At 43.3% G+C, this 13,509-nt stretch overlaps 1 long non-coding RNA gene across 1 annotated transcript; it reads right to left on the bottom strand.

Moving 5' to 3' along the window:
• Positions 1–5,648: 5,648 nt before the first annotated feature.
• Positions 5,649–13,509, bottom strand: LOC129784665 (uncharacterized). The gene is made up of 3 exons (XR_008747677.1): positions 12,876–13,509; positions 7,227–7,337; positions 5,649–5,784 (listed from the first exon to the last, which is right to left on the bottom strand). It is a non-coding gene; the product is annotated as an uncharacterized LOC129784665 (long non-coding RNA).

A 13,509-nucleotide genomic window follows, 5' to 3' on the forward strand; every position in this document is an offset into this window, starting at 1 on the left:
AATCACAGAGGCTTTTTGGTACATATTAATGTTCGATTTCTGTGAGAATCAAAGTTTTAAATCTAAGTCCAGAAGGATCAGAACCAACAGAAAATGGATAACACTTTGCAACATGGAGTTCAGCCCAGGCTCTGCACCCTACAGACACTCCAAATCTTTCCACAGGTGCTGTCTTGATGGGTAACAATAATTATCTGAGAACTCAAATCATGTGACTGCCTTAAAAACAACTGTCCTTCAGACAGCTGAAGTAACTAAGATTTCTTGCATTGCTTTCCCCATTCAGCATGGACTTTCTACCATCCGTACCATCTGTGAGAAAAATTCTGCAAAGTGACCAGCCACCTTTTCTCCCTGGTTGGGTTTCTCTGCTGATAAACATGTCACCAGGTACTGTTTCACCAGAAACACCGAAAGACCAGAAATTACTTTACAAGGAACATCTCATCTGTGTTGCATCATTCTCCCATTGCATCTACTTATATTCTACTCTACTTTTCAGCTGTTTTAGCAGTAGGATCTAAGAGGTGGGTGTTACGCTTCTTCTAAAGGTGAAAACTATCCCTTTTTCTCCATTCTATCCCACAGGTTTTGCTAGAAGTGAATTGAAATGGTTTTTTTAATCTCTTTCCCAGCTGTTTCAAAACATGGTGTCTGATAGTCATTGGTTTTGTCACCGTCCAGTGCATAAGAGTAGGCAGTTGGGATAATAAGCATTTCACTTGTGCGTGATTTTCAGTAGATTAAAAAAACCCCACCCTAGTTGCCCTTTCATCTCCACCTTGTGGTCAAGCCAGACAATGCTGCCCTCTTTCTGAAATACATTGTAGAGTGGAATGAAATATTTTGTTCTACCCAACGAAAAAAAATGTTATTTGTTCGAAGGAGTGGGATTGGGGGGGTGGAAGGGGGGGGTTTAAAGTATTTTTGAAGGTTTACTTTCTGGGGAGCTTCATGATTTTTAGCTAAGGTAACTGCTGGAATAGGTAAGGCATAGTGATTGTTCATCATTATATGTAGGTTTATTTTAAAATATTAAAATTGGAAGATGTTGTGATAATTTTTTTACCCATCCTGACATTCACCTGTATGTATACCGCTGTGAAGATTCATCCTTGTCTAATGAAAGGAAGTTCATTCTTCTGTACATTTGATAATAAGAAAAATTAGTAAAAAACAATATAGTGAGATTTTTCTCACTAAATCTAAAGATTTAAGAATTTAAGCATCGTAAGTATTGCTGCTTGAACCCCATGGCAGAACACCCAGAATAAGCAGAACTTAATTTGCTATGAGGAACATTGCTTCTCATGTACTTGATAGATGTGATTTAACTCATTGTTTTTAAATACAAGATTGAATTTGTAGTCGCTTTTCAACATGGTGTATATGAATGGGCCAGTTCTACAGAATGCAGGCACAATTTTTACTGTGCCATATAATCAAAGGAATCTCATAATTAAATATTTTTCCAAATATTCCAAAAATTTTGGAATGGTCTACCCACCTGCAAAAGCTGAGACTCACTGGTTCAGAGGGATGTTTGTGCTTGCCCTGCCTCATAACATGTTGCATTTTGATGACACTATCAGGCAACATGTGAAATGAATAAACTGTTTGATGCACTGTAAGATAACCTCCTGATGTATAGATGTTAAACAAATTACTTCACAGGAAAAAGTATGATATGCATGAGTGGAAATACCACGTGCAGTAAGAATAAACTAGGGCCAACCAGCCTACTGATGGAAAGAGAGATATCAATAAGCAAAAAATCAGGCAGGCACTACTTATTTTTGCATAGTTACGCTAGCTGCATTGTGAGTATTTGTAGTCTTATCCTGAAGATTTGGCACTGGACAGTCCCCCATCACCCCAGCTAGGAGGTCCTTTTGCCCTGTTGGCCAGATTAGAACTTGTAGATTTTTTAATTCCTTTTGTACTGAGACAAGCATGGCTTTCTCCAGGCTGATTATTACCCAAGGAATGAAAAAAACCTGAAGCAAGAAACAAATTTGGTTGTGAATAAAAGCCTGGAGGGTGACAAAGCCTATATGAAGCCCTAGCAGTATGTCCAGTTTAAGCCCAGCCCTCCAGCCCAAGGCTCTCCTGCTTGGTGGTAGCTATGAGTGACACACAGCCTATTTTACAGCCCCACGAGAAGCAACCCATTTTGTGGCTACCCTACTGATGCAGAACTCAGAGCAGCTAGTCTCTCCCCTCTTTCCATATTTACATTTCAGCCCTCAAGAGTGACTATGCTCTGTGTAGCTCTAGATGCAGCTGCAAAAGCACCTAGTGACAATAACTGTTTCTGGGTAAATTTATAAAGCTCATCTCGGTACAGCTAGTTTGCCCTTTATGTTCCTAGTTGTCAGGGTGCACTAACAAGCCTTAATGGCCCTGACTGGCCTCACCTGGGCGCCCACCCCAGCTCTCTGCCCACGGGGCCAGGAGTGCTATTTAAGCCTGGATGTGGGTCCTTGGTTCTGGTTTGAGCTGCCCTGTAGAGATGCTGATGTCCAAGTTAGCCCTGCCTGTGTCTTGCTCTGAATGGTTTTTACAGCTTGATTCCCAGATATGTCTTGTGGCTGTGAAGGTGATGGCCTGTGTCTGACCCTTGTTACTTTTACCAGACCTGACCTTGACTTATGGATTAACTTCCTGGCATGACCTTGGAGCAGCCTTACCACCATGAACTGGTCTAATGATCTGGACTGGGCTGCTGTCCCCTGGACTGGCCTACAGAAAGAAGAAGCCTTTTGACCCTGCTTTTCTCTGACAGGAGAGTGGTGAGAGAGTAACTTTATTCCTACCCCTGATAGTTACCCCACCTGATGTGGGTATTTCTCAGTCCTAGACTGCTGCTGTTCTATCTATGGCCAGTGGAGTTTCCACTTTGTACTAGATGAGAGAACAGTAAGGCAGAGCCCTTGCTTTAGTTCAGCTGAAGTCTTAGACTGGCACAGGTGGGTAAGGATTATTATGTATTAGAATGTTATTAGATATGTTAATGTTCTCCTGAATTATGCTGGCAAGAATACTCTGTTTGTTATTAACTTCTTGTTAATGCACATATTCCTGTAGTAGAAATTCTGCCTTTTAACTCTTGTAAATAGGAACTAACTCTGGCTCCAGTAGTGTTACTAGGTTTGCAATCTCATCACTGAGAGAAACCTGGATGAAGGCATGTCTGCAAACCCTAATAGTTACCTCGTAGTTTTGTTTCTGGCTTGCTAAGCTGGGCACTATAAACATCCTTTTTAATGGTGCTAAAATCATTACCAATGATAGGATAAGAGGCAGTGATCTCAACTGCATTATTATATTGTGCTCTTTTTAGCATATATTTTTAATTCTAATGAGAAAAAGTGTCTAAATCGCTGGGAATAATACGAGAAAAGTTTCAGTCAGCTCTTAGAATTACATGTCTGAATGAAATGTTAAAACTCCCATACAATGTTGCTGTGAGTAGAAATCATCAATGAATGGTGACACTATTTGCTTTTAAATGTCATGTTGAGAAAAATGTCAGGATTGAGCAGAAGAGGCATTACAAAGGGATGTAGTCCCTTTTTTCAAGCACTTGCAGAAAAACTGTGTGTATATTCTGGGTCCTCAATGATATTTGCTATTTACTTTTTGTAAGTTTAATGTTTAGCTTATAAGTTGTAAGTTTGATACTCAGTTCTCATAAGTTGTTTGTTTGGGTTTTTTTTTCTCCTCCCTAATGTCAGTATGAGGCTCGTTAAATTCCAGAGAACTTGGTCTCTGGCCAGCTCTTTCTGTCATATTATCCTGGAGCATGTTTATCTTTGGAAGAGTGGTTCTGCATTGTGACTGCTTCTGATATGTTGGGTTAATGCAGCACTTAGTCCCCGGTCAGTTGTGATAAACACTTGGCCTACATGCCATTTCAGGAAGCAATGTGACCCTTCCTCAACTGACCTCCACAACTTCTGTTTCCCATGCCTCATATGAACACCTGGTGTTCTGACCTGGTCTCTGATGTGATCTCAGTGTCTGGCTAAGACCGTGACAAAGTTAGAAAGAAACAGCCTGGGCACAGAGCCCTGGCCCTGGTGTTTAATGGTGCCGTGTTCTAAAGGACAGTCTGACACACACACACCCCCCATTGCATTTGTGGTCTTCTCACGCAAGGCACAAGTGATTATTGCACTCCACATTCAAGTCTGCTCATGTCTGTCTCCGATAGGTCTTCCGAACGGTCTGGCTTGTGCCAGATTCCTGTTGTACCAGTACATCTTCAGCAGCCAGAGGCACTGCTCTCAGCTGTGCTGTGGCTCCCCCTTGGTCTGGCACATTGCGTCCTGGAAGCTGGAGAGCTTCTATCACCTGCCTTTTTGCAGAGCTGGGCTTCCTGTGCCTTCTTTGCCTTGCCTCTCTTCACAGGGCTGATTTGTAGCTGATAAACCCCACAGCAGAGCTCAAATGAGGCAGGAGTCTCTTCTTGTCTGTGTTTCATATCAGAGAGAGTTTTCTTATTCTGAGCTAGAGGAAGAAACATTCTTTCTTTAGCACTGAAAATGCTAAAAATTATACCGTCCTTCCCCAAGATTTCTGCAAAGTGGTAGCAATGTATGTCTTTTTATATTTGTGCTGTTGATGCTTTTTCTGGTGAAGAGGTGCTCAGCCATTAGCAGGAGTGGAGTTCTGAGCCCATGTCCAAAGAGGCCTCCCAGGTACTTGGAAAGAACATGAGGAATAGGGCAGACATGATGGACCCCTGGCATGTCCTTCTCAGGCTCGGGAACTGGTACCAACCCTGTTCTGTATGCCTGGTTTAGTGCATATTGTCCACCCCTCTTTGGAAAATTTAGCATAATCAGAAGCAAAACCACATAACCTGGGGGAGCTTTGAGAATGTATCAGGCATATCTGTCCATTGGATCCTTGCCTAAGTAAGAAGTTGTGCTGGAAAGAGCCCTCTGGGGTTTTTAAGTTGCTACTGCCCCTTCTGTGGCCTGACGATTATTCCCAGACCTCACAGGATATCCTATACTTCTGCCCTTTGCTCCCCAGCTCCAAAATACTAATGAAATCACCTGCTTACCTCAGTGGTAGAGGGTCACTTGCTTAGATACCAGATTAAACATAACTTCTGACCTATAAAGGCCTTGATCAGCAGAAAGTTTGTGTCTCTGAGGGCATCCACGTTAAGATGATGGGGATGGGCTTCTGTGTAATTCTCTGGGAGAAACTGGTGAGTAATAATGGATTAGAGTAGTAATAAAGCATTGGAGTCTGTAGTTGGACCTTTGCTATTTCCTAGGTTGTGTTCACTTCAGTCCTGAAGCTTGTTGACTGGACGTCTTTGGTAGGGGAAAACTGAAGGCAATTTCTAGACCTCTGGGGAAAATTTGCTATTTATTTCTCTTACAGTTTATCTAGACAGCATCTAACCAATTGGAAAGAACCATTAACAGAATGATTATAAAAGGTAAAACAAGGCTACTGGTGGAAATCAAATACAACAGGTACTGAGAGGTTGTTGCTGACAAAGTATTTCTCTGGTAGTATCAGAAATCATGACAAGGCCCATAGTCTCATGAGTCAGGACACTGAAGAATGATATCCACAAAATCTACAGTATACCCTTTGCCCAGAGTACTCTTGGGCAGTAACGTCTTGGAGAGATCTACATAGATCTTGGAAGTATAAACTTCTCTTGTGACCAGGGAATGGCTCCTCTTGTGTCTGAGCAATACCGGCTGTGCATCCTCTGTGTGACTGGATGTGAACTTACAGGTTGTTCTGCTGCTGCTGTAAAAAAGGATTTATAAAAATCAAGCACCTTTCAGCTGCAGCAGGACCACTTTCACTGTGTGAACCTGATCTTCATATTCATTTAAAATATATATTCCAAGCAGTGTAGCTTTCTGTTACTGAATCCTTTGTGGCTTTCAATCTTGCAGTTACATTACCACAAAGAACTAATAGCAACCCCAATTTAGTCCTGTGAAGTTCTTGTTGTGCTGTTTCTCAGTGCAAAAGGAAAATGTTATCTTTGTTCTGATGGCTGGTTTATACACCACACTTTGTATGGTTTAGGCTGCTTAGAAACTGTACTGCCTACACAGGCACACGGAAACCTGTATGCCTAGGTGGTACCTCTTAGTAGATTAACTTTTCTTCACAATACTTCATAAAACACAGACGTGGCTGTGCAGAAGCCTTTTTTAACTGTCAAAGTATTGACTGTATCGGGTGGAGAGCTGGCTCGTGCCTGTCTTCTCCAGCTATACTGCTGACAAGAGTTGCTGTGAGGGAAAGAGTATGAGCCATGTGGGGACAGGGAATATAAAGACCTTCAAAATCAGGTTTGTCTCAGCCTCTGCCTCTTGCTGTATCTAGTCATCTCCATGGTCATTCTGCTCATAAGAGAAGTTTGGTATGTCGGGACATGTGACCATGCTGTGCAAAAAAAAAAAAAAAAAAAAAAAAACCAAACCAAAAATGAGGTTTTTATCCCACACAGCCATATTATGGCTTCTGTGGACATCCCCAACACTAGTTGCAATGTCATGTGTCTCAGTGATACAGGACAGAATAAAAATGGAAAGAAACCTCTCCCTAGCATCTAGACGCATTTAAAATGTAGTTGAATTATTGATCTAATCTAAAATGTAAAGGGAAAATAATCAAATACCAGGCTGAGACAGACATCTACCACAGATAATTCCAGCCCATACTCATAACATTTGGTAATATCATGAACTGTAGAAAACAGACTCTTATAGTGGGAACTGTCCCACACTCTTGAGAGCTGACTGTATCATCCCACCTACAAACATCCACCCATGCTTCTGCACAGTACTTGCATAAAGCCTACTTGTGAAAAAACACAGTATAGTTTGGTCAGACTAAAAGGCTCTTCCTCCTACTCATGTTTCAGGGGTTTCTTTCTAGACTAAATCTTTTTAACCTCCCCTTTTTATCTAATCCCTTTCTGAAGTGACATGTTCCACTTAGCAGAAGGTCCTGAAGACACTCCTATGACTTCCATTCATCATACTGCATAAAAGAAAAGCGCCTATGGATTAAGGTGCCATGCTGTCTATAGCATAACCTGAAACCAGCCTTGTTCCAAATCTCAGACGTCCTGTTTGCTGCGGAGCTAGTAGTTGCATGTAGTTTTTTAACTATAATCACATGAATATTAGAAGTGCTACGAGTAAACATACCGGAGATTAAGAGGTGCTTACCTAGCAAGGTATTGCTAGTTTGAGATAGGTAGAACAGAGGTCACTGGGGAGCTCACATGCTGAGAAGGTGTGGGTGGATTTTTCATACTCCTCTCATGTTGGACAGATACACTGAGTAAAAAAAAAAGAACCTGTGGTCACAGATTTGCTGTCTTGCAAGTAAGCATGCGTGGTATAGGAGGACTTGAAACTTACCGATCTCAGTTTGTTTTGGTAATGGAAAGTTAGAACTAATGGCTGGTTTTCTCCCTGGAGGTTCCACCTACTACTTGCTCACCTTTTACCATTAGGATAAACATATTGCATCAAAACGATGATGGGGTAAAAAAGGCAAGGAAAAGCATATGTAAAATGCACATTAGAGGCTTGAAAATGAAGTCAGAGGAAGTAAGGAAACAACCAAACATTGCATAGCATTTGTGCATTATTTTACAGTCTGTAATTAGTTGCAATGTACACAGACCACAGGGAAAGACTATCCAGAAAGAATTAAAAAGGGTCTTCATTATTTTGCCTAGCTGCGACTGGGCATTTTGTGGAGTGGCCTGCAGCTGAGGCAAACTGAGCCTGTAGGAGAAAAGAAACCACAAGGGAAATGGCTTTGTTAGAAGTACTGTTGATGGCTTAATAGGGTTGCTTTTCACTTGCTTGACACAGATACCGTGCTGGAACTCAGAGTAGTGTCTTCTGCTGCTCTGGGTTCTGCTCTCTTCACTCCTTCAGGGGGGTTCAGGAATGGATTATCTGCAAATTGTGGAGAAGCTCCAGTTTGCCTGTGATCCTATGGTGTCTAATGGTATGATGCTGAGGCTTCTTGTCCCTGAGGGAAGAGAAACCTGTGGCTGTGTGTGTTGAAAGGAGTCTTTAAAGATGCTCACTCTTTCTTTTCTCTCATGCTGTGGCTGGATACCCCCAATAAGGTTACTGCTTCAATCTGAGCCTGATAGGCACGAGTGGGGAATGACCAGCGCAACTTTTCTGTGTCACTTGTGAAATATTGACCCAACCTAGTGGTGGCACCTGGCTGTAGCATGTTGTTTGCACTCAAAGTTGAATAAAATGTAGGTATGCTCATTGGTGAAGTGTGTCCTAACGTGCAAAGTGTGCAAAACTCAACTGACTCAAATCGGTTGCGTGTCTTCCATTGTGGTAGGTTTGGTTTACTGTGGAAACTCACTCAGCAGTGTAAGCAGGAATGTGATCTGGGTCAGTGTGGTTTGTGGAGCCTAGAATTCATATGGCTTTCGATAACACAGATTGCTTATTGTGTTTGGTTTGTGTGGCAAGGGTTTGGTAGGCAGGGAGGCTACAGGGGTGGCTTCTGTGAGAAGCTGCTAGATGCTTCACCTATGTCAATAGAGCCAGTGCCAGCCGGCTCCAAGATGGACCCACTGCTGGCTCGGGCTGAGCCCATCAGCGGTGGTGGTAGCATCTCTGGGGTAACATATTTAAGAAGCAGGGGGGAAGCTGCACAGCAGCAGCTTGGAGAGAAGATTGAGAATATGAGTGAAACAGCTCTGTAGACACCAAGGGCAGTGAAGAAGGAGGGGGGACAGGTGCTACAGGCACCAGAATGGGCATTTCCATGAAGCCTGTGGTGAGGCAGGTTGTGCCCCTGCAGGTTATGGAGGTCCACAGTGGAGCAGATCCCCACCTGCAGCCCCTAGAGGACCCCATGCTGGAGCAGGGCGATGCTGAAGGAGGCTGTGACCCAGTGGGCAGCCCAGGCTGGAGGAGGTTCCTAGCAGGATCTGTGGTCCTGTGGGGAGAGGACCACAGGCTGGAGCAGGTTTGCTGGCAGGGTCTGTGCCCCCGTGGGGGACCCACCCTGGAGCAGCCTGTGCCTGCGGGGCTGTGCCCTGTGAAAAAGACCCACGCTGGAGCAGTTTGTGGAGAACTGTAGCCTGTGGGAAGGACTCATGTTGGAGAAGTTCATGGAGGACTGTTTCCCATGGCAGAAACCCCACACTGGAGCAATGGAAGAGAGCAAGGAGTCGTCCCCTGAGGAGGGAGTGGCAGAAATGTGTGATGAACCGGCCACAAATCCCATTCCTTGTCCCTCTATGCTGCTGGAGGGGAAGGGGGTAGAGAAATTGGGAGTAAAGTTAAACCTGGAAAGAAGGGAGGGGTAGGGGGGAAGGTGTTTTATGATTTGTTTTACTTATTATCCTACTCTGATTTGATTATTAATAAATTCATTTTCCCCCAAGTCAGGTCTGGTTTGCCTGTGACAGTAATTGGCGAGTGATCTCACCTTGCCCTTATCTCAACCCACGAGCCTTTCCTTGTATTTTTCTCTCCCTTGTCCATCTTGGGGGGAGTGACAGAGCAGCTTTGGTGGGCACCTGGTGTCATAAAGCAATAACAGCAGCCATAAAAGTGGTATTTGCAATTAAGTCCTTTCTCATGCCTATGATTTACTTGCATATCATCCCTGCTCTGTAGGATTGAAATGATATAGTGACTTCACTAACTGTGGACGAATATCATTGCACAGAAATCCATGCTTGTAGTCAGTCTTAAGCTGTAGGAGTTAAAAAAGATATTTTTCTGGTAGTATAGATGGCAATCTTTTGTGGAGACCAATAGACTTATGGGATATAGAATTTTCTTCCCCTGATGACTGCTTTCAGCTCAACCCATCTCGGAAACTTTCCGCAGATGTGAATGCGAGAATGTGTTCACCCCAATGGAAGGTTGACTTGTAGAAAAACTTTGGTCCAGAAATCTTGAAGGTCCCTTATGAATAAAAGGTGCCTGTCTTTTCCAGTCTTCTAGGGAACAAAATTTTGCCTCCCACTAACTTTCATCATGGCTGGGCCCTAGTTTATTTCCTTAGGTCTGTTGAAAAACTCTTGTTTAATAACTAATTCTTTTGGCAAATAACCTATGGAGGCTACTCAAGAAGAACCGTTAGATGTTAAAGGATCCTGTTTTCCATGTGAGAAGTATACTGCCTGTTAATGGCTGGAAGGCATACCCAAACAAATTCAAACAGGAAAGCAGGCACGCATTGATTTTTCTATTTCTACAGTAAGGCTAAAGCTAGTTCTAATATTAGTATTTTCCAACAGTCCTGCTCTGATGGTGAGGACTGTTCCCACAGAACCTCTGAAAAGGACAGGTTTGGTCTTTTCTGTGATGAAGGATAATATCTACTATCCCTGCTCCAGGGGGATCCGTGGAAAAATCTATACCTTTCTTGCAGGAAAATGTTTCTGAAAGACATGCTAACAAAGAATTGTAGTTAAATTATATTGAACTAGGGGAAATTTACTTACTTTGTAGTATATGAACCATTGTTCCTTTGATTTCTGCAGATTAGGGTGAGATAAAACCTGGGTTCATGTTTGAAGAAGAAACAAAAGCAAAGATCCAATTAAAATAAACTCTCAGATTCTAGAGTTATGTGGCAATTTCACTTGCTTCGAGTCTCAGGCTGCACTGTCCTTCAGAGCAGTAGTGGGAATGACATGGAGCCGTAATTCACCCAGGACTGCATTCACCAGCATAATGCCAAATGCTACGTTCATACAATATATTGCTGTTACATCATGAGCAGACACGCAGAATAATCAAGCACCTAGGTGAACGTGGGGGCAGAACCACTGTTATCTTCATCTCCAGCTTCTTCTCTGATTCAAATGTGGACCGAAAATGCTATTTCTCATATATTCCCCTAGGAATACATTTATTTATATGCCTACAGGTTTTTTATTATCTAGTTATTCACGTCTTTGTGCATGTGACTGCATAGATGTGCTGGTGTTCTTTCTGCTGCATTTGTTGTGTGTAAAACCAAGGGAACAAATCTAAACTGTACTATCTGCTTTTTAATCTCCATTTTGTGTCAAGCAAGTAATAACACTTACCTTTTAGGGTGGAATGAGAGTTTTAACTGAGCCAAAACAGCACTTGATTCATTGTGGGGATTTTTAGTGCATTTTCCATTATTGTTAGGCTTCAGGGAAGGCTTAAAGGTTTCTAGATGGTGAATCTGAATGTTTAATTCTAAGGGGGTCTGGGTTTTTTCTGTGGAAAATTGAGACATTCAGAAATACAGCATCAGTCATAAATACACTCCCAGCTTTGCCTTTGGTACAGAATTCTTGTCTGGTCTCCTCTGCACTGTATTTTCAGTTGTCACCCTGAAGGGGTTTGAAGTGGCTGATTATCTGCTTTACCTGGTGCCCTGAGTTTCTGTGCAAGGATGGAGCACCATGACAGACATAAGCATCACTGCGGAAACCATGGTGCACGCAGCTTCTTTTTAAGCAGTCTCCTCAACACACAGGGACAATCCAGCTCCTGAATATGTGGGGTTTGTTTTGTTGTTGTTTGGAAATCATGGCAACAAATAGTATTTTAAGTGCTTCAAGGAAGATAATGAGATTCTTATCTGTATCTTTGTGGTTAGCTGCTCCAGTGGGTGAAGGGGAATTACGGCAGATGGCATACATTTGGTTACTGTGAGAGGCAGCGGTCATTGGTATCCTCAGCTGATTAAAGGTAAAAGGCAGTTTGTTTGCAGTGAGCCAGGGAAGTGCTTACAGAGATGAGCCGGAAAGGCCTTTCTGACACATGGTCCTTTTCCTAAATACTCTGACCAGTGCTTTTAGGGGAGCTGTTCTTATTCTGAAAACATGGAATGCTACTGTGCATCCTGTTAGTAACGTTACAAAAAATATCAGGTGGAATTTCTTCTCCTCCCTTTCCAGTTAAGCATAATGCTTAGATTTAGGCTTCTCTGCACGCACAGCTTAAGGTGCTCATTTCAGTAGTATTGACAGTCTGACATCTGCTGTGTCAGACTTGACAAGACAAGGAAAACTGTTTTCTTGATCTGCTCTTTCTGGCTTTTCTGCCTCCTTTTTCTAACTTGGGATGGGGTCATTGACCTTGTACCCACCAAGCCTTCTCTTCTCCAGGCTGAACAGTCCCAGCTCTTTCAGCCTCTCATCATAAGAAAGTTGCTCCAGTCCCTAATTCATCTTTGTAACCCTCTGCTAGACTCTCTCCCGTAAGTCCATATCTTCCTTTAACTGGGGAGCCCAACGCTGGACACAGCACTGCAGATGTGGCCTCACCAGGGCTCAGTAAAGAGGAAGGGTACCTCTCTTGAACTTTTGGCAATGCTCTTCCTAATGCAGCCCAGGATGCTGTTGGCTGCCTTTGTCCTGTGGATGCGTTGCTGGTTCATAGTCAGCTTGGTGACCCCCAGGATCCCAAGCTCTTCTGTAGAGGTGCTTTCCAGCTGGTGAGCTCCTGCCTGTACTGGTACCTGGGTAGGAATAACTTCCTACCCAGATGCAGGACTTTATATTTTCCCTTACTGAACTTCATGAGATTCCCTTCATTTTAATTCTCCAGCCTGTCCAGTCCCCCTGCATGGCAGCATGATCCTCTAGTGTATCAGCCACTTCTCCCAGTTCTGCGTTACCTGTGAATTTGCTGAGGATGCACGCTGTCCCAGTGCTAAGGCCATTAATGAAGAGGTAACTTCATGAACAAATAACAAAACACTGGGGCACACCGCTAGAGACTTGCCTTTAACCGGCCTTTCTGCCACTGATCACCCCCCCAACCCCACCCCACCCCCCAGGACTGGCTGTTCAGGCAGTTTTAAATCCAATGTCACTGTGCACTTACCTAGCCCATCCTTTTACAGCTTGTTGTTAAGAATGTTGTAGGAGACTGTGCCAAAAGTCTGGGAGTTGAAGTGTCCACGGGTCTTCCCCCTGCAGAGCCAGCCAAGTCACTGCCCTGGTTACACGGTCACTGCTGAAGCCCATGTTAACGCTATGATCGTGCTGCAGTGACAGCTTGAAAAACCAAAAAGTGTGGATGGAAATAAACTCAGTTCAACTGCCGGAGAGTGCAATTGTCCTCACTTAAAATGTGCTCCTTGTCTTCCCCAGAAAATGCTTTTGTTCTTCTGGACGATGTCAGACTCTGGCATGCCTTGTGGAGGCTGTGCCTGGGCCCGTGTCTCAATGGGCAGAGGCCCCAGGCGGCCGCTTGGATCTGCAGTCTGCTCCAAAGCAACCTCCTGCCCTCAGTCTTACATGCCAGTAAGAAGCACAGTTTGATGCATGTTCCTGTGAGCTTTTCATAAGAAGAATTTTTCCCTAAAATCTTTTAATTTAAAATATTTTGACGAGTGCCTGAACACAGAGAAAATAGCAGTTTACGTCAAATGTTAAAAAGCTCTGTAAAAGCAACTGGCACATGGATACATGGTTGGAAACCTCTAGTTTGGGGCTTGTCGTATTCCTAACAGAAA

The sequence above is a fragment of the Falco peregrinus genome, chromosome 6 (assembly GCF_023634155.1).
Source record: "Falco peregrinus isolate bFalPer1 chromosome 6, bFalPer1.pri, whole genome shotgun sequence".
In the NCBI taxonomy this organism is placed as follows: domain Eukaryota; kingdom Metazoa; phylum Chordata; class Aves; order Falconiformes; family Falconidae; genus Falco; species Falco peregrinus.